General features: G+C 44.4%; 3 protein-coding genes and 1 pseudogene across 42 annotated transcripts in view; all 4 read left to right on the forward strand.

The window, feature by feature from the left end:
• The window catches only part of TSR2 (TSR2 ribosome maturation factor), a 1,158,091-nt gene that overhangs the window by 1,097,250 nt on the left and 41,029 nt on the right, over window positions 1-19,812 (forward strand). The gene's annotated exons all lie outside the window — the stretch shown is intronic.
• GNL3L (G protein nucleolar 3 like) overlaps window positions 1-19,812 on the forward strand; it is a 517,777-nt gene that overhangs the window by 329,880 nt on the left and 168,085 nt on the right. The gene's annotated exons all lie outside the window — the stretch shown is intronic.
• Window positions 1-19,812, forward strand: part of MAGED2 (MAGE family member D2) — a 645,534-nt gene that overhangs the window by 202,844 nt on the left and 422,878 nt on the right. The window lies entirely within an intron of this gene.
• LOC126947080 (uncharacterized) lies at window positions 9,727-9,870 on the forward strand (annotated as a pseudogene).

A 19,812-nucleotide genomic window follows, 5' to 3' on the forward strand; every position in this document is an offset into this window, starting at 1 on the left:
AATTTTTGTATTTTTAGTAGAGACGGGGTTTCACCATGTTGCCCAGGCTAGTCTTGATCTCCTGGCCTCAAGTGATCCACCTGCCTCGGCCTCCCAAAGTGCTGGGATTACAGATGTGAGCACTGTGCCCGGCCTGGAGCTTTAATTTTTTCTTGGGAAGAAAAGATTAACTTGCTCATGGAAAAGACGATATTATTAAATGTTATTGGTTATGGATTGTGATAAGTCATTGTAGTTACTTGAGACACATTGTGAAATCCAGTATGTAGAGCTGGGTTAGATAGCAGCTCCATTGTTTTCAATTGCCCTCCCCTATATTCACTTCTCACAGAGCCTTCGCATAACCCCACTGAGTGGGTAACGGGCCTTCATTGTTACCTCATTCCCAGGCTACAGCTGAATGGACCAGGGTAGACACCCAACGTAAGCTGAGGAAATCATCTTCTCTTCCCTAAGAATTTGGAAGAGGACTCAGACACACTCCAGTTAGCTAGCTACAGGTACAGAACTGATAAGGATATAAAGTTGGAGTTTGGGGGACCATGTTTGGGCCACATGAACTGAATCAGCTAATAAGAAACCAAGTTTTCATCCAGTCTGTTTGATGTCTGTCTTCCCTACAAGATAGTAAGTTCAAAGAGCACAGGAATCATGTCTCTTTTGCACACCACCATAGTTCTAGAGTCTGGTACAATGCCTGATGCATATAGGCACTTAATAATATTAATTGAGTGAAATTTTGATCAGTGTCACCACTTAAGAATATAAATAATGGCTGTTTGTCTCCTTTTTCCTATTAATTGTTTAAGCATGCGTTGGCTTTTATTAATAGGAAGTTGTTTTCCTTTTGAGGCCTCTATTCCTCTTAACTTGGTAAAGAACTGTAGGTACTTATTCATTCCAGGATAATGAGTCTTATTTATAAACTCTATACAGAGTTTATAAAGTCTTGTGAGAAAGTCGTCATTCCACTAGCACTGCTGCTTTTCCTACAGGTCCTGCACAGTGCAAGGGTTTAGAATACCAAGGTTACAGCTCTTTAAGTTAATTCTTCATGCTCAGCTGTTGTTGATCCTCAAAATACACCACTGTACCTGCCAGGTTCTGTCCTGGTGCTTTAAACAGAAACATCCCAACCCCCCAAGAGCCCTTAGGCTCTAGTGTTGAGCTCAGATAATTAGCCCAGATTCTTGCTGCCTTCAAGGTAATCTTTTCTTTTCTTTTCTGCCTTCTTTTCTTTTCTTTTCTTTCTTTTTCTTTCTTTCTTTATTTTTCTCTCTTTCTTCTCTCTCTCTTTCTTTCAGACAGACTCTCACTCTGTCACCCAAGCTGGAGTGCAGTGGCACAGTCTTGGCTCACTGCAACCTCTGCCTCCTGGGTTCAAGCGATTCTCCTGCCTCAGCTTCCCTAGTAGCTGGGACTACTGGCTTGTGCTACCATGGCTGCCTAATTTTCGTATTTTTAGTAGAGATGGGGTTTTGCCATGTTTGCCAGGCTGGTCTCGAACTCCTGGCCTCAAGTGATCTGCCTGCCTCGGCCTCTCTCGCCACGCTGCGCCTCTTTCCTTCTTGTTTTTTTTGAGATGGAGTTTCACTATGTCCTCCCACCTCAGCCCTCGTCTTGCCTCTTTTCCTTCTTTCTTTTCTTTTTTTGAGATGGAGTTTCACTATGTCCTCCCACCTCGGCCTCCCAAAATGCTGGGATTACAGATGTGAGTAACTGCACTCGGCCTAAGGTAATTTCTTCTTTGAGACCACTAGTGTCCTTTATTGCCACCCCAACAGATTTTCAAAACTTTATGTCTTATGGAAGAAGAGATTGGATTCTTGGCCCCTTCCTTCTCAGAAATCCTCTTGCTTTCTTATGCAGATTCACCCACTCTCTCCCCAAGACTCTCCAGAACTCTGAAAATTGCTATACAAAGGAAAAAGGGCCAGGTAAGGTGGCTCATACCTGTAATCTCGACTACTCAGGAGGCTGAGGTGGAAGGATTGCTTGAACCCAGGAGGCAGAGGTTGCAGTGAGCCAACATCACGCCACTGCACTCCAGCCTGGGCAACAGAGCGAGACTCTGTCTCAAAAATAAAAAGAAAACAAAAGAAAAAATTACAGTTATTCCTTGCCTGAGAGTGCCTTCTTGCCTTCAATTTATATAACTAAGAGAACTAGCCAAATGATTTTTCTTTTATTTTTTCTTTTCTTTTCTTTTCTTTTTTTTTTTTTTTTTTTTTTTGAGACATACCTCTTTCAGGAATCTGCAGAGGTTATAGGCCAAGGATTTGGGTCATCTCATCTATCCCCTGAATTACCTAACAACATGTAAGGGCAAGAGAGAGGAGTATCCAGTTTGACCTCATCTTAACTTGATTACATCTGCAAAGGCCCTGTGTCCAAATAAGGTCACATTCACAGGTAAAGACAGAGAGGGGGTTAGGATTCCAACTTGTCTTTTTGCAGCGCACAATTCAACTCACAACAGAGGCCAACACTCACTAAACACCAGCATTTTGTCAAGGGTTATATCTCTTGCTGCTTTCAATGTTTGAGCTGCTAGAATTACGCCGTCTTCTGTATAGAAGTTCCACCTCCTCCACTTTTGTTCCCCTGTGCCTTATAGCGTCCCTTGTAAAATCAGCTCCTCATATTCTGCCTGAAACCTCTTTCTCTACAGGGTTCAGACACCAATCCACAAGGCTAATGAGGTGACAGACAATATCTAAAGCAGATCAGGCGTGGTGGCACGTGCCTGTGATCCCAGCTACTTGGAAGGCTGAGGCATGAGAACTGCTTGAACCCAGGAGGCAGAGGTTGCAGTGAGCCAACATCGTGCCACTGCACGTGGGTGACAGAGTGAGACCCTGTCTCAAAACAAAACAAAACAAAACAAAAACAACAAACTCTAAAGCAGAGTGGTCAAGAGTGTGAGCTCTGCTGTTAGACCTTTTGGATCTACTAGCATATACAATATTTGTTAAACTATTTAATCTTAAGCCTTAGACTCCTTATATTGAAAGTTGAGGCAGGGCGCAGTGGCTCACACCTGTAATCCCAGCACTTTGGGAGGCCGAGGTAGGCAGATCACCTGAGGTCAGGAGTTCGAGACCAGCCTGGCCAACATGGTGAAACCCCTGTCTCTACTAAAAATACAAAAATTACCCAGGCGTGGTGGTGGGCACCTGTAATCCCAGCTACTCGGGAGGCTGAGGCAGGAGAATGGCTTGAAACCGGGAGGCAGAGGTTGCAGTGAGCCAAGATCACACCACTGCACACACTGGCCTGGACAACAGAGTGAGACTCCATCTCAAAAAAAAAAAAAAAAAAAAAAAAAAAAAAAAAAAGCACAAATCTTAAGTGGTGATTGATTCAGTGAACTTGAATAAATGTACCTGAATTTACCAAACCCCTATCAAGACACAGAACATTAACATCAACCCAGAAAGTTATTTCACACCTCTTCTCAATCATCCATCCCTAGCCAGGCATGGTGGCTCATGCCTGTAATCCCACCACTTTGGGAGGCGAGGTGGGAGGATTGTTTGAGCCCAGGAGTTAGAGGCCAGGCTGAGAAACATAGTGAGACTTTGTCTCTACAATAATAATAATAATAATCATAATCATAATAATTGTTTTTTTAAAGACAGAGTCTAGCTCTGTTGCCCAGGCTGGAGTGCAGTGATGCAATCTCGGCTCACTGCAACCTCCATCTCCCAGGTTCAAGCAATTCTTGTGCCTCAGCCTCCCAAGTAACTGGGATTACAGGCGTACACCATCATGCCTGGCTAATTTTTGTATTTTTTTAATAGAGACGGGTTTCACTGTGTTGGCCAGGCTGGTCTTGAGTTCCTGACCTCAGGTGATCTGCCCGCCTCGGTTGCCCAGAGTGCTGGGATTACAGGCGTGAGTCACCATGCCTGGCCAAAAAAAAAAAAAAAAGAATTATTGGGGTATGGTGGAGTATGCCTGTAGTCCTAGCTACTCAAGAGGCTGAGGTGGGAGGCCTGCTTGATCTGAGGAGCTTGAGGCTGCAATGAGGTGTTTGTGCCACTGCACTACAACCTGGGTGACAGAGCAAAATTCTGTATCAAAAAAAGAAAAATTATCCAGCCTCCGCCTCCAGCCCCCAGACACTGTGGGCAACCACTATTCTGATTTTTTTCCCACAAGAAATTAGCAGTTTTGTCTGTTATAGAACTTCATATAAATCGAATCATATACTATGTATTATTTATTTAGTGTAAAACTTCTTGTTCTCAGTCATTTTTTTTTTTTTCTTTGAGACAGGGTCTTGCTCTGTCACCCAGGCTTGAAGTATAGTGGTGCGATCTTGGCTCACTGCAACCTCCATCTCCTGGGCTTGAGTGATCGTCCTGCCTCAGCCTCCCAAGTAGCTGGGCCTACAAATGCGCCTCATGACGCCTGGCTAATTTTTGTATTTTTTGTAGAGGCGAGGTTTCGTCGTGTCACCCAGGCTGGTCTCAAACCCCTGGACTCAAGCGAATCACCTACCTTGGCCTCCCAAAGTGCTGGGATTACAGGCGTGAGCCACTGTGTCTGGCCCATTCAACCTTTATACTATTGGATAGTATTTTGTTATATGAATATACCATAGTTTGTTTATCTGTTCTCATATTGATGGACATCTAAGCTGTTTCCAGTTTGGCGCTGTTATGAATAAAGCTGTGTGGTAGGCAACCTTCAAAGTGGCCCCAAATGATTCCCGCCCCCTGGTATGTATGGCCTTGTAGATCCACCCCTTCATGCCTTCAGATCAGCCCATAATCCCAGATGATGCCTTGATTGCAACCCCGAGACACCTTGAAGCACAGGTATTCAGCTCAGTCATGTCTGGATCCACAGAAACTGTGAGATAATATAAATATTTGTTGTTTTAAGCTGCTAAGTTTTGGGGTAATTTGTTATGTAGCCGTGGATAATACAACAGCTATGAACATTCTTATAAGTCTTTTTCTGGACATGTGTTTTAATTTATCTTGCCATGGATCTAATTTTACTAGGTATTGCTGAATTAATCTCCAGAATGGTTGTACCAATTTATACTCCCAACATTAACATCTGAGTTCCCTTTTCTTCACTTTCTCACAAATACTTGGTATTACCAGAGTTAATTAATTTTTTTTAAATTTTATTAATTTTTTTTTTTTTTTTGAGACGGAGTCTCGCTGTGTCTCCCAGGCTGGAGTGCAGTGGCGTGATCTCGGCTCACTGCAAGCTCCGCCTCCTGGGTTCACGCCATTCTCCCGCCTCAGCCTCCCAAGTAGCTGAGACTACAGGCGCCCGCCACCACGCCCGGCTAGTTTTTTGTATTTTTAGTAAAGACGGGGGTTTCACCATGTTAGCCAGGATAGTCTCGATCTCCTGACCTCGTGATCCGCCCGCCTCGGCCTCCCAAAGTGCTGGGATTACAGGCTTGAGCCACCGCGCCTGGCCTAATTTTATTAATTTTGACTGGGCTCAGTGGATCGCGTCTGTAATCCCAGAGCTTTGGGAGGCCAAGGCGGGTGGATCACTTGAGGCCAGGAGTTTGAGACCACCCAAGCCAACACAGGGAAACCCTGTATCCACCAAAAAATATGAAAATTAGCCAGGCATGGTAGCACGCGTCTGTAGTCCCAGCTACTCAGGAGGCTGAGGCAGGAGAATTGCTTGAACAGGGGAGGCGGAGGTTGCAGTGAGCCAAGATCGTGCCGCTGCGCTTCAGCCTGAGTGACAGAGTGAGACCCTGTCTCAAAAAAAAAAAAAAAAAAAAAAAAAAAAAAAAAAAATTAGGCTAGGCACAGTGGCTCATGCCTGTAATCCCAGCACTTTGGGAGGCCAAGGCGGGTGGATCATCTGAGGTCAGGAGTTTGAGACCAGCCTGACCAATATGGAGAAACCCCATCTCTACTAAAAATACAAAATTAGCTGGGTATGGTGGCGCATGCCTGTAATCCCAGCTACCCGGGAAGCTGAGGCAGGAGAATCGTTTGAACCTGGGAGGCAGAGGTTGCAGTGAGCCAAGATTGTGCCATTGCATTCCAGCCTGGGCAACGAGAGCGAAACTCTGTCTCAAAAAAAAAAAAAAATTAATTTTGCCAATATGATGGTTGTGAAATATTACCAATCAAATTGCTTTGAAGTGAGAATAAGTCCCATCTCCTTTACTCTGTGTCATTCTACTTTTAATTTTCCTGATTACTAGTAAGATTTACCATCTTTTCATATGTTTATTGGCTCTTTTGTGTTTCATTCTGTGTGCATTATCTGTTCATATAATTTTCCCACTCTTTTTAGACAGGGTCTTGGTCTGTTACCCAGGCTGGAGTGCAGTGACTCAATCTCAGCTCACTGCAGCCTTGGCCTTCTGGGCTTAAGTGATCCTCCCAACTCAGTCTCCCAAGTAGCTGGGACTACAGGCATATGCCACCATGCCTGGCTTTTTTTTTTTTTGAGACGGAGTCTCACACTGTCACCCAGTCTGAGAGTGCAGTGGCGTGATCTCCACTCACTGCAAGCTCCACCTCCTGGGTTCATGCCATTCTCCTGCCTCAGCCTCCTGAGTAGCTGGGATTACAGGCACCCACCAGCCATGCCTGCGGTGGCTCACGCCTGTAATCCCAGCACTTTGGGAGGCCGAGGCAGGTGCATCACGAGGTCAGGAGATCGAGACCATCCTGGCTAACATAGTGAAACCCTGTCTCTACTAAAAATACAAAAAATTAGCCGGGCGTGGTGGTGGGCACCTGTAGTTCCAGCTACTCCAGAGGCTGAGGCAGGAGAATGGCGTGAACCCGGGAGGTGGAGCTTGCAGTGAGTGGAGATCACTCCACTGCACTCCAGCCTGGGCAACAAAGCAAGACTCTGTCTCAAAAAAAAAGAAAAAAGAAAAAAAAAAAGAAAAACAACAACAGAGGCCTTAAGACAGACAAAGCAGACTCTTTATAGCAATAAGATACCAACATGACAGATAGCAGGCTCTAAAAGAAATCAGGCCAGGCGCGGTGGCTCAAGCCTGTAATCCCAGCACTTTGGGAGGCCGAGACGGGCGGATCACGAGGTCAGGAGATCGAGACCATCCTGGCTAACGCAGTGAAACCCCGTCTCTACTAAAAAATACAAAAAATAGCCGGGCGAGGTGGCGGGCGCCTGTAGTCCCAGCTACTCGGGAGGCTGAGGCAGGAGAATGGCGTGAACCCGGGAGGCGGAGCTTGCAGTGAGCTGAGATCCGGCCACTGCACTCCAGCCCGGGCGACAGCGCGAGACTCCCTCTCAAAAAAAAAAAAAAAAAAAAAAAAGAAATCAAAGTATTTCCCCACCAGTATATTTATTTGACATATTTTGAAATGGCATGGCCCTGCAAAGCTGCTTCTTGTGGGGACAATCTACATACTGTAGTGAATCCTCTACCCTTTCTAGATCTTCTCCTGCCCATCCAGGAGACAATTAACTAAGAGTATGGCACCTCTTTAAGTCTAATAAGAAACATTTATAGTCTATTATCTCTGAAGCCTGCTACCTGGAGGCTTCATCTGCATAATAAAAACCTTGGTCTCCATAACCCCTTATCATAACCCAGACACTCCCATCTATTGATTCCAGGTCTTTAGATAAACTCTTTCAAGGAATTGCCAATCAGGAAATCTTTGAATCCATCTATGACCTGGACCTTCGACTTGTCCTGCCTTTCTGGACCCAACCAATGTACATCTTACATGTATTGATTGATGTCTTATGTCTCCCTAAAATGTATAAAACCAAGTTGTGTAGCTCAACCACCTTGGGCACATGTTCTCAGGACCTCCTGAGGTTATATTATGGCATGTCCTTAACCTTAGCAAAATAAACGTCTAAATTGATTGTGACTTGTCTCAAATACTTTTTGGTTTATGCTATGTTGCCCAGGCTGGCAAACTCCTGGACTCAAGCAATCCTCCTGCCCAGACTCCCAAAGTGCTGGAATTACAGGCATGAACCACCATGCCCATCTTAATTTTTTAATAAAATTTTCCCCCATACAGCTATGATCCATCCACTCATCTATATCCTTCTGGCTATTAGAATATATCCTATATATATACTAAAAAATATATATATATATAAAATAATACATATATGTTAGAATATATCCTATAAGATCATGAACACAGATGTAAAAAAAGAAAAAAAAAAGATTATATCCAATAGAAACTTCACCAAGGCCGGGCACAGTGGCTCATGCCTGTAATCCCAAAATGGGAGGCCAAGGAGGGCAGATCACCTGAGGTCAGGAGTTTGAAACCAACCTGGCCAACATGGTGAAACCCCGTCTCTACTAAAAATACAAAAAAAGTAGCCAGGCTTGATGGCGCACGCCTGTAGTCCCAGCTACTTGGGAGGCCGAGGTAGGACAATCGCTTTAACCCGGGAGGCAGAGGTTGCAGTGACCTGAGATCGCACCACTGCACTCCAGCCTGGGTGACAGAGTGAGACTCCATCTCAAAAAAAATAAAAATAAACTTCACCAATTGTTAACTCTGGTTACTCCTGGATGTGGGATTTTGGGGTTCTTGTTGCTTTGTTTGTTCTTTGTTGATTGACTTTTCTATAAAAAGCATATTTGATTTTTTAAAAGCAATGAAGTCAGCATTTCCTGTTTAGTTGGAGGTGTGAATTGAGAATCTGGAGAATGAGAAAAGAAAGAAAAGAAAAAATTTATTTGCAATTTGCTTGGAGGAGGGTGGGATTGGGAATCAAGCGAAGTTTGGTAAGGAGACTGAAACCAATTGCTGTCTCTCACTTCCAGCTGATGTAGGGATGGAGCAAGTTTCCCAATGAGTGGCAGGCCGCCACATTTCATAAAAACCTACATATGTGGCCCGGCGCAGTGGCTCATGCCTGTATTCCCAGCATTTTGGGAGGCCGAGGCACGTGGATCACGAGGTCAGGAGCTTGGTAACAGCCGGATCAATGTGGTGAAACCCCGTCTCTACTAAAGATACAAAAATCAGCCGGGTATGGTGGTGCACGCCTGTAATCCTAGCTACTCAGGAGGCTGAGGCAGGAGAATCACTTGAACTCAGGATGCAGTGGTTGCATTAAGCCGAGATCATGCCACGGCACTCCAGCCTGGGCGACAGAGCAAGACTCTGTCTCAAAAAACAAACAAACAAACAAACAAAAAAACGAAAAAAACCTACATATGTGCTCAGAATTCCAGTTAACAACATGGATGAGTAGTGACCAATCCCCCAGAAGCCCTTCTCATCATGTGTCCTCCCAGTCACTGCTCATCTCAAAAGTAACCACTATCCTGACCAAAGCTTAATTTTCCCTCTTTTAGAATTTTATATGAACGGAATCATACAGTATGTACAGTATGTACTCTTATGTCTGGCTTTTTTTTTGAGACAGAATTTTGCTCTTGTTGCCCAGGCTGGAGTGCAATGGCATGATCTTGGTTCACCACAACCTCTGCCTCCCGGGTTCAAGCGATTCTCCTGCCTCAGCCTCTCTCGTAGCCGGGATTACAGGCATGTGCCACCACGCACAGCTAATTTTATATTTTTAGTAGAGATGGGGTTTCTCCATGTTGGTCAGGCTGGTCTTGAACTCCCGACCTCAGGTGATTTGCCCGCCTCGGCCTCCCAAAGTGCTGGGATTGCAGGCATGAGCCACTGCGCCTGGCCTGTCTGGCTTCTTTAACTCAACGTTGTGTTTGTAAGTCTTCCATGTTGTTGTGTGTTGAAATAGTTTGCTTCTCAGCCTTTTGGCTAAGATCAAGTGTAGAAATATGAAGCATTGGTTTTAAGTCGTTTTGATTGGATTATCTTCACTTTCATTTTTGTATTCTGGATACAGATCCTTCCTTGGATATATGTATTTGAAACATCTCCCTCTCTGTCTTGCCTTTTCACTCTCTTTTGTTAAATAGTGTATTTTGTTAAATAGCAGTTCTTTCTTTTAATTTATGAAGAAAGAAGGTTTAATTGGCTCACAGTTCTGTACACGGTACAGGAAGCACAACTGGGGAGGCCTCAGGAAACTTACTATCATGGTGGAAGGTGAAGAGGAAGGAGGTAGTGTGTGTGTGTGTGTGTTTTCTTTTTTTTTTGAGACGGAGTCTCGCTCTGTCGCCCAGGCTAGAGTGCAGTGGTGAGATCTCGGCTCACTGCAACCTCCACCTCCCGGGTTCACACCATTCTCCTGCCTCAGCCTCCTGAGTAGCTGGGACTACAGGCGCCCGCCACCACGCCCAGCTAATTTTTGTATTTTTAGTAGAGACCGGGTTTCATCGTGTTAGCCAGGATGGTCTTGATCTCCTGACCTCATGATCCGCCCGCCTCGGCCTCCCAAAGTGCTGGGATTACAGGCGTGAGCCACTGCACCCGGCCAAGGAAGGAGATATGTTTTACATGGCCAAAGCAGGAGGAAGAGCAGTTATTCATTTCAATCAAGTCCAATTTATCATTTGTTCCTTCAATGGTTAGCACTTTTTTTGTCCTGTTTAAAAAATCTTTGCCAATTTGCAGATAATATTTTTAAATATTAGGCTTTTCTCCTCCCTGTATTTTACCCTTTCTTTCTCCCTTTCTAGCAAATAGCAGGCTCTGTGTTTTATTACCTTCTAGGTAGTATGTGACCCAGCTGAAAGCAGATTAGCTTGCAGGATATTTGAGCTTTCTTTTCTTTTCTTTTTTTTTTTAATGACACAGAGTCTCGCTCTGGGAGGCTGGAGTGCAATGGCATGGTCTCGGCTCACTGCAACCTCCGCCTCCTAGGCTCAAGTGATTCTCCTGCCTCAGCCTCCCAAGTAACTGGGATTACAGGCACCTACCACCGTGCCTGGCTAATTTTTGTATTTTTATTAGAGACAGGGTTTCGCCATGTTGGCCAGGCTAGTCTTGAACTCCTGACCTCAAGTGATCCACCCACCTCGGCCTCCCAAAGTGCTGGGATTACAGGTGTGAGCCACTGTGCCCGGCCTGAGCTTTCTTTTTCTTTTCTTTTCTTTTTTTCTTTTTTTTTTTTTTTTGAGACAGGGTCTTGCTCTGTCTCCCAGGCTGGAGTACAGTGGTGCAATCTCGGCTCACCACAGCCTCTGCCTCCCGGGTTCCAGCAATTCTCTCCTGCGTCAGCCTCCTGGGTAGTTGGGATTATAGGCACACACCACCAGGCGTAGCTAATTTTTGTGTTTTTAGTAGAGACAGAGTTTCACCCTGTTGCCCAGGCTGGTCTCAAACTCCTGACCTCAGGTGAACCTCCCGCCTCGGCCTTCCAAAGTGCTGGGATTACAGGCATGAGCCACCGCGCCCAGCCCAATCTCTTTTCTAAAAGCCCAAGCACTTTAAGGAGAATTGGGTTTGAAGGAGAATGGGGCTCTCATCAGATTATAAAGAGATGTCCCTTGGGTTGCTGGGTGAAGGGGAGAAATGTCAGCTGGGGAACTGGACCTGACTTCTCACAGATTCTTAGTAAGGGCTCACAGAGGAATAGCTGCTTAATGAATGTGGGGACTAGGAATGCAAGGCCCGTGTTGACATGTATTGTAAGAAATTTCTGTGTCCCAAGCATGGCGCAGAAGCCACAGAGAGCCTACCAATCTAAAAATGCCAGTGAACAATGTACCTCAGTGATAACCTGTGAGGATAAACGATCCTCCTCAACACCTTTCCAAGGTTTGGCATTACATAAGACCCCAGAACCATTTAGGGAAGCCCCAAGAATTTAACGAAGATTGATTCCAGGCTCCTGCCCCAGCAGAAGTAGCTGTGTAAACTTCTTCTTCTTCTTTTTTTTTTTTTTTTTTTTTGAGATGGAGTCTCACTCTGTCACCTAGGCTAGAGTACAATGGTGCGATCTCAGCTTACTGCAACCTCCACCTCCTAGGTTCAAGCGATTCTCCTGCCTCAGCCTCCTTAGTAGCTGAAATCACAGGCGCCTGCCACCATGCCCAGCTAATTTTTGTATTTTTAGTAGAGACAGGGTTTCACTATGTTGGGCAGGCTGGTCTCGAACTCCTGACCTCAGGTGATCCGCCAGCCTCGGCCTCCCAAAGTGCTGAGATTACAGGCGTGAGCCACCGTGACCAGCCTGTATCTACTTCTTTATGTGGCAGTTTCTGGCTTTTGAGATTGAATTGAGAAAGGGGATCATTAAAAACTATTTAAAGATGTAATCATGGAACACGGATGGAAATGACTTGATGTGAAGTGCAGGTGAAAGTGTAATCTTCTTAATAAATTCCAGTTTCAGCCAGCATAGCTTCCTGAATGATCTAGGATTAAAATAATAACATGGTTTAAAATGGAAGGTTTTTTTTTTCCCCCTTGAATTGTATTCCTTTTCTTGATCCTCTTAGGAGCTCACCAAACTTTTCTTCCTTCTGTATTTTTCCTTTCCATTAAAACTAAATGAACTTTGATGCTTTCATTAGATCTAAAAAATGCTCTTAATTTTTATAATATGAAGTTTAAAATACTCGTAATTTTTTTTTTTTTTTTTTTTTTTTTTTTTTTTTATTTGAGACCGGGTCTCACTCTCTTGCCCAGGCTGGAGTGCAGTAGCATGAACACAGCTTACTGCAGCCTCGACCTTCCAGGTTCAAATGAACCTCAGACCACCTCAGCAGTCCCACCTCAGCCTCCTGAGTAGCTGGAACTAGAAGTGTGTACCACCAAGGCCAGCTAATTAAAAACTTTTTTTTTTTTTGAGACGGAGTGTCGCTTAGCTGCCCAGGCTGGAGTGCAGTGGTACGATCTTGGCTCACTGCAACCGCCGTCTCCCCGGCTCAAGTGATTCTCCCGTCTCAGCCTCCCGAGTAGCTGGGATTACAGGCACCCAACATCATGCCAGGCTAATTTCTGTATTTTAGTAGAGATGGGGTTTCACAATGTTGGACAGGCTGGTCTTGAACTCCTGACCTCAGGTGATCCACCTGCCTTGGCCTCCCGAAGTGCTAGGATTACAGGCATGAGCCACCTCGCCTGGCCTAAAACAATTTTTTCTTTATTTTTTAATTTATTTTTTTGAGATGGGGTCTCACTATGTTGCCTGGTCTATCTTGGAAAAAAAAAAAAAGAGAGACTGGTCTTGAACTCCCAAACTCAAGCAATCCTCCTCCCACCTAGGTGTCTGGAAGTGCTGGAATTACAGGTGTGAGCCACCATGGCTGGCCTGCTTTTTTTTTGAGATGGAGCCTCATTCTATCTCCCAGGCTGGAGTGCAGTGGCCTGATCTCGGCTCACTGCAAGCTCCGCCTCCCGGGTTCACTCCATTCTCCTGCCTCAGCCTCCCGAGTAGCTGGGACTACAAGCACCTGCCACCACGCCCGGCTAATTTTTTTGTATTTTTAGTAGAGACAGGGTTTCACCACGTTAGCCAGATCGTCTGGATTTCCTGACCTCGTGATCCGCCCGCCTCGGCCTCCCAAAGTGCTGGGATTACAGGCGTGAGCCACCATACCCGACCAACCTGGCCTACTTTTTAAAATGTTTAAAATAAAATAATATTTGACGTATATGAAAGAATATTTGTAATTCGTTATTTAAATTATAAAGCTTAATAATAAACACCCATTTTTTTTTTTTTTTTTTTTTTTTTGAGACGGAGTCTCGCTCTGTCGCCCAGACTGGAGTGCTGTGGCCCCATCTCGGCTCATTGCAAGCTCCGCCTCCTGGATTCACGCCATCCTACTGCCTCAGCCTCCTGAGTAGCTGGGACTACAGGTGCCCGCCACCACGCCCGGCTAATTTTTTTTTTTTTTTTTTTTTTTTTTTTTTTTTGTATTTTTAGTAGAGACGTGATCCGCCCGCCTCTGCCTCCCAAAGTGCTGGGATTACAGGCGTGAGCCACTGCGCCCATTTAAAAACTAGAAAATTACTATTAACTTGCATCTGTCTTTTTTTTTTTTTTTTTTTGAGATGAGGTCTCACTCTGTCGCCCAGGTTGGAGTGCAGTGGTGCGATCTCCACTCACTGTGGGTGGCACAGTGCTTAGACAAAATTATGAAGTGACCTTGATTTGTCTCATTTTTTTCATGGTCTCAGAATAAACTTGTTTGAGGTTGATATTCTGTGAGATTGTTTATGTCTAAATAGGAGAATAACATAGCCTACCTCTGAGTGTTAAGCCAGTTTCTGAATATCAGGGGCTGCTATTTTTTGTTTCTTTTTCAAAGTTTTGCCTTTATTTTTAAGTGATTAAGAAGCATGGAGTTGGATTTTTGAACGACATGATATAGTTAGTGTAAGGATGAAATCTGATTTCTCTCTTTTTTTTTTTTTCCAAGATAGAGTCTCGCTCCGTCATCCAGGCTGGAGTGCAGTGGCATGATCCTGGTTCACTACAACCTCCACCTCTCGGGTTCAAGCGATTCTCATGCCTCAGCCTCCCAAGTAGCTGGGATTACAGGCGCCCACCACCAAACCTGGCTAATTTTTGTATTTTTAGTGGAGACAGGGTTTCGCCGTGTTGGCCAGGCTAGTCTCAAACTCCTGACCTCAAGTGATCCACCCTTCTCGGCCTCCCAAAGTGCTGGGATTACAAGCTAATTTTTGTATTTTTAGTAGAGATGGGGTTTCACCATGTTGGCCAGGCTGGTCTTGAATTCCTTACCTCAGGTGAGGAATTTTATCTCTACTAAAAATACAAAAATTACCCAGGCATGGTGGTGCATGCCTATAATCCCAGCTACTAGCGGGGCTGAGGCAGGAGGATCGCTTGAACCTGGGAGGTGGAGGTTGCAGTGAGCCGAGATCGTGCCACTGCACTCCAGCCTGGGCAAAAGAGAAAGACTTCGTCTCAAAAAAAAAAAAAAAAAAAAAAAAAAAGAAAGAAAGATAAATGAAAACAGGAGAATGATTGAATTACCTAGATATCTGGTTCCATAATAAATGTTTACGTAGTATTTTTAATACTGAAGGACTAAATGGTGGGGAGGGAGGACAAAACATCATAGAAAGGGTTATAAGAATAGTTTTAGACAGATGTAGGTCAAATATAAAGAATCTGAATTTACTGTAAGTTGCCATTTAGATAGCTTGAAATTTAGTCTATGTTCTTAGATTTCTAAAAATCTTTCGTTTTTGACTTTTTTAAAAAATCATTTTATTTTTTAACTACTTTATTGAAGTGTAATTGACGCACAAAAAGCTATGCATATTTAATGTATACAATTTGATGAATTTGGAGGTAAGTATACACCTGTGAAGCCACTACTGCAATCTATGCCATAAACCTATCCGTCATCTCTAAAATCTTCCACTCACCCTCTTTATAATGTTTATTTATTTTTATGTATTTTATCTTGATTTTTAGTAAAGATGAGTTTTCACTGTGTTGCCCAGGCTGGTCTTGAATTCCTGAGCTCAAGTGATCCTCCTGCCTTGACTTCCCAAAGTGCTGGGATTATAGGCATGAGCCACTGTGCCCGGCCTGCTTTTTTGTTAAGTAAATTACCCATGATCATTCAGGGCGTCTGTGGTAGAAGTAGGACTAGAAGCCTGCCTCCAGGACCTCAATCCAGAGACCTATCTGAAAGGTAAAAATAAAATTCTAATCAGATTTACCTTTTTAAAAAGCACATATTAAGAGCCAGGCACTGGGCCGGGAGAAGTGGCTCATGCCTGCAATCCCAGCACTTTGGGAGGCTGAGGTGGGCGGATCACGAGGTCAGGAGTTCAAGACCAACCTGGCCAATATGGTGAAACCCTGTCTCTACTAAAAAATACAAAAATTAGCTGAGCATGGTGGTGCGTGCCTGAAGTCCCAGCTACTCAGGAGGCTGAGGCAGGAGAATCGCTTCAACCTGGGAGGCAGAGGTTGCAGTGAGCTGAGATCGCACCACTGCACTTCAGCCTGGGTGAAAGAGCAAGACTCTGACTCAAAAAAAAAAAAAAAAAAAAAAAAAAAAAAAAAAGAGCCAGGCACTGTTCTAAGTATGTCATACAGACTAATTTATGTATATCTCACAATAACCTATGTTGACTTTATAAATTAAGAAACTGGTGCACAGAGAGGGGAAGTTATTTTCCCAAGATCATACTACTAAGTACATACTTACAAGTACTAAGTCAGAACTAGAACCAGACAGTCTGACTCTGAAGTCTGTGCTCTCTTGCCAGGTGTGGTGGCTCACACCCTTAATCCCAGCACTTTGGGAGGCCAAGATGGGATGTTTGAGCCCAGGAGTTTGAGACCAGCCTGGCGAACATAGCCAGACCCCATCTCTACAAAAATTAGCCAGATGCGGTGGCGTGTGTCTGTAGTCGAAGCTACTCGGGAGGCTGAGGTGGGAGGATCACTTGAGCCTGGGAGGTTGAGGCTGCAGTGAGCTAGGATCACACCCCTGCACGGAACAAGACCCTGACTTAAAAAATAAAATAAAATAAATAAAATAAAGTCTGTACTCTCAATCTGTATGATATTCTACACTGCCACCCAAGAAGAAACAAAGATCTTGGCTAATATACACTAACATACCGTAGTTCCAGGTGGGGTTGTAGGATTGATGTCACATTCCTTTTTTTCCTCAGCTCATGCTAAGTAGATGTTGGCCCCCATCCCTTCACTGCAATTTTTCTTGGCAAATTCACCAGTGATCTCTAGGTTGCCAGCTACATTCACTGCTTCTTTATCCTCATTTTACTCAACAATTTACAAACATTCAGCAGAGTTGATTATTTCAGTCTTAGAATACTTTCTTCTCTTAGTCTACATGACACTGAAAGCTCATGGGGTTTGTCTTTTTTTTTTTTTTTTTTTTTTGAGACAGGGTCTTGCTCTGTTGCCCAGGCTGGAGTTTAGTGGTGTGATCTCGGCTCACTGCAACCTCCACCTCCTGGGTTCAAGCAATTCTCCCACCACAGACTCCCGAGTAGCTGGGACTACAGGCGTGCATACCACTATACCAGCTAATTTTTTGTATTTGTTGTAGAGATGGGGTTTTGCCATGCTGCTCAGGCTGGTCTCCAACTCCTAGGCTCAAGCAATCGGATCCTGCCTCAGCCTCCCAAAGTGCTGGGATTACAGGTATGAGCCACTGAGCCTGGCCTCATGGTGTTTGTCTTATCTCAACTGGCTGTTCCTTTACACCGTCTTATGCTGATTCTGGTTCCTTTAATCAGCCTCTGAACTTTGGAGTGTTTAGGGCTCAGTCCTTAAACATAAAATTTTCCAGGTAATCTCCTGCAATCCTAGGACTTTAACTACCATCTATATACTGATCACTCCCAAATAGGCACTCCTAGCTTTGACTGAATGCCACACGTGTGTCTGTGTGTATGTATGTGTATACATACATATACACACATACATATACACACACACATACATACATTTATACACACACATACATACATATACACACACACACACACATACACATATATACACACACACACACACATATATATCTCTCTCTCGGCTCACTGCAATCTCTGTTTCCCAGGTTCAAGCGATTCTTGTGTGGCTAATTTTTAAAAACTTTTAGTAGGGACAGGGTTTTGGCTTTTTTATTTGTTATTTTATTTTATTTTTGTTATTTTTATGTTATTTTATTTTATTTTTTTAAATTTTATTTTATTTTCTAATTTTTTGAGACAGAGTCTAGCACTTGTTGCCCAGGCTGGAGTGCAATGGCACGATCTCGGCTCACCGCGACCTCCGCCTCCCGGGTTCAAGCAATTTTCCTGAGTAGCTGGGATTACAGGTGCCCACTACCACGCCTGACTAATTTTTGTACTTTTAGTAGAGATGGGATTTCACCATGTTGACCAGGCTGGTCTCAAAGTCCTGACCTCAGGTGATCCGCCTGCCTTGGCCTCCCGAAGTGCTGGGATTATGGGTGTGAACCACCTCACACTTGTATGTTCAACTGCCTGCTGGAACTTTCCACTTGGATGTCTCATAGGCTTCCCTAATTTAGCATGTCTAAAATATAGTCCTGATCTTCCTACTACCACAAACCTATTCCTCCTTCAGTCTTACCCAACCAGGTTAATGGCAACTCCATCCTTTCAGTTGTTTGAACTAAAACCCTAAGAGTCATCCTTAATACTTCTCTGTCCTTTGGACTCAAGTCTGTTATTAAAGCCTCTTACCCTCATCTCCAAAATATATCCTAAGTCTGTCCGCTTCTCACCATCTACACTAAGAAATCTTGGGAATCACTACTAAGAAAAGCAAGAGGAGAAGGAACATTTGTACTTTCCCAAATCAAGAGAACAGCAAGAGCCTGGCAAGGTGGCTGATGCCTGTAATCCCTACACTTCGGGAGGCCGAGATGAGAGGATTGCTTAAGCCCAGGAGTTCGAGACCAGCTGGGCAATATGGCGACACTGTCTTTACAAAGAGTAAAATTAGCCAGGCGTGGTGGCATGTGACTGTAGTCCCAGCTACTTAGGAGGCTGAGGTGGGAGGATTGCTTGAGGCTGGGAGGTCGAGGCTACAGTGAGCCATGATCTTGCCACTGCACTCCAGCCTGGCGACAGAGTGAGACCCTGTATCAAAAAAAAAAAAAAAAAAATACAGCCAGGTGTGGTGGCTCACGCCTGTAATCCCAGCACTTTGGGAGGCCAGGCGGGTGGATCACAAGGTCAGAAGATCGAGACCATCTTGGCTAATATGGTGAAACCCCATCTCTACTAAAATACAAAACATTAGCTGGGCGTGGTGGCAGGCACCTGTAGTCCCAGCTACTCAGGAGGCTGAGGCAGGAGAATCACCTGAACCTGGGAGGCGGAGGTTGCAGTGAGACAAGATGGCACCACTGCACTCCAGCCTGGGTGACAGAGTGAGACTCTGTCTCCAAAAAATAAATAAAGAAAGAAATGAAACAGCACTCTTCCTGTACCCTTGGCAGATCAGACAGGGGGTTGGGAGGAAAAGTATCGCAGTACTTGTTACTATTAACCATTGAAGTCCACAGTGTGATAGACTCACAATTCACTTTTTCATCTACTTATTCAAAGTAAGATTTTAAAAACTCTTCAAGGCCAGGCACAGTGGCTCATGCCTGTAATCCCAACACTTTGGGAGGCCGAGGCAGGTGGATCACCTGAGGTTAGGAGTTCGAGACCAGCTTGGCCAACATGGTGAAACCCCGTCTCTACTAAAAATACAAAAACTAGCCAGGCATGGTGACGCGTGCCTGTAATCCCAGCTACTAGTGGGGCTGAGGCAGGAGGATCCCTTGAACCTGGGAGGCGGAGGTTGCAGTGAGCGATCATGCGACTGCACTCCAGACTGGGCAACAGAGCAAGACTCTGCCTCAAAAAAATTAAAAATTAAAAAAATAAAAATAAAAACTCCTCAAGGGCATACACACTCCTTGCCTTCCAAGGAGCTGGAGTGTGTGCTTATACCTTTGTATATTTGCACACATTGTTCTCTCACCTGCAATTCCCTCTTGTCTGTTTAGCCAACTCTTAACTCCTCCTCAAGTCTTAGTCCAGATCTACATTCCTCTGATAACTACTTATTAAATGGTACCTATAGACCAGGCTGTGGTCTGAGGTGTTAGGGAGATGAATGAGACTGTCCATTCTCAAGTAGCTTCACAGGCTGGTCTCAGAGAAAGAAATATAAAGGAACAGATGGTGCAAGAAGTTACAGGTGCTATGATAGAGGCCTCAATGGATTTCAACATGGAAATGTCTAGTTCTACCTGAGGGCATCAGATGAGTCTGGAAAAATAAATAGGTGTTCACCAGGTACAGAAAGAAGCAAGAGAAAAGATACAAAGGTGTGAAAGAAAAACAAAAACAACCTAGTGAATATAAGAATGTTGAGCTGGCTGGGCACAGTGGCTCACACCTGTAATCCCAGCATTTTGGGAGG

This window comes from Macaca thibetana, chromosome X, assembly GCF_024542745.1.
Source record: "Macaca thibetana thibetana isolate TM-01 chromosome X, ASM2454274v1, whole genome shotgun sequence".
NCBI classification, from domain to species: Eukaryota; Metazoa; Chordata; class Mammalia; order Primates; family Cercopithecidae; genus Macaca; species Macaca thibetana.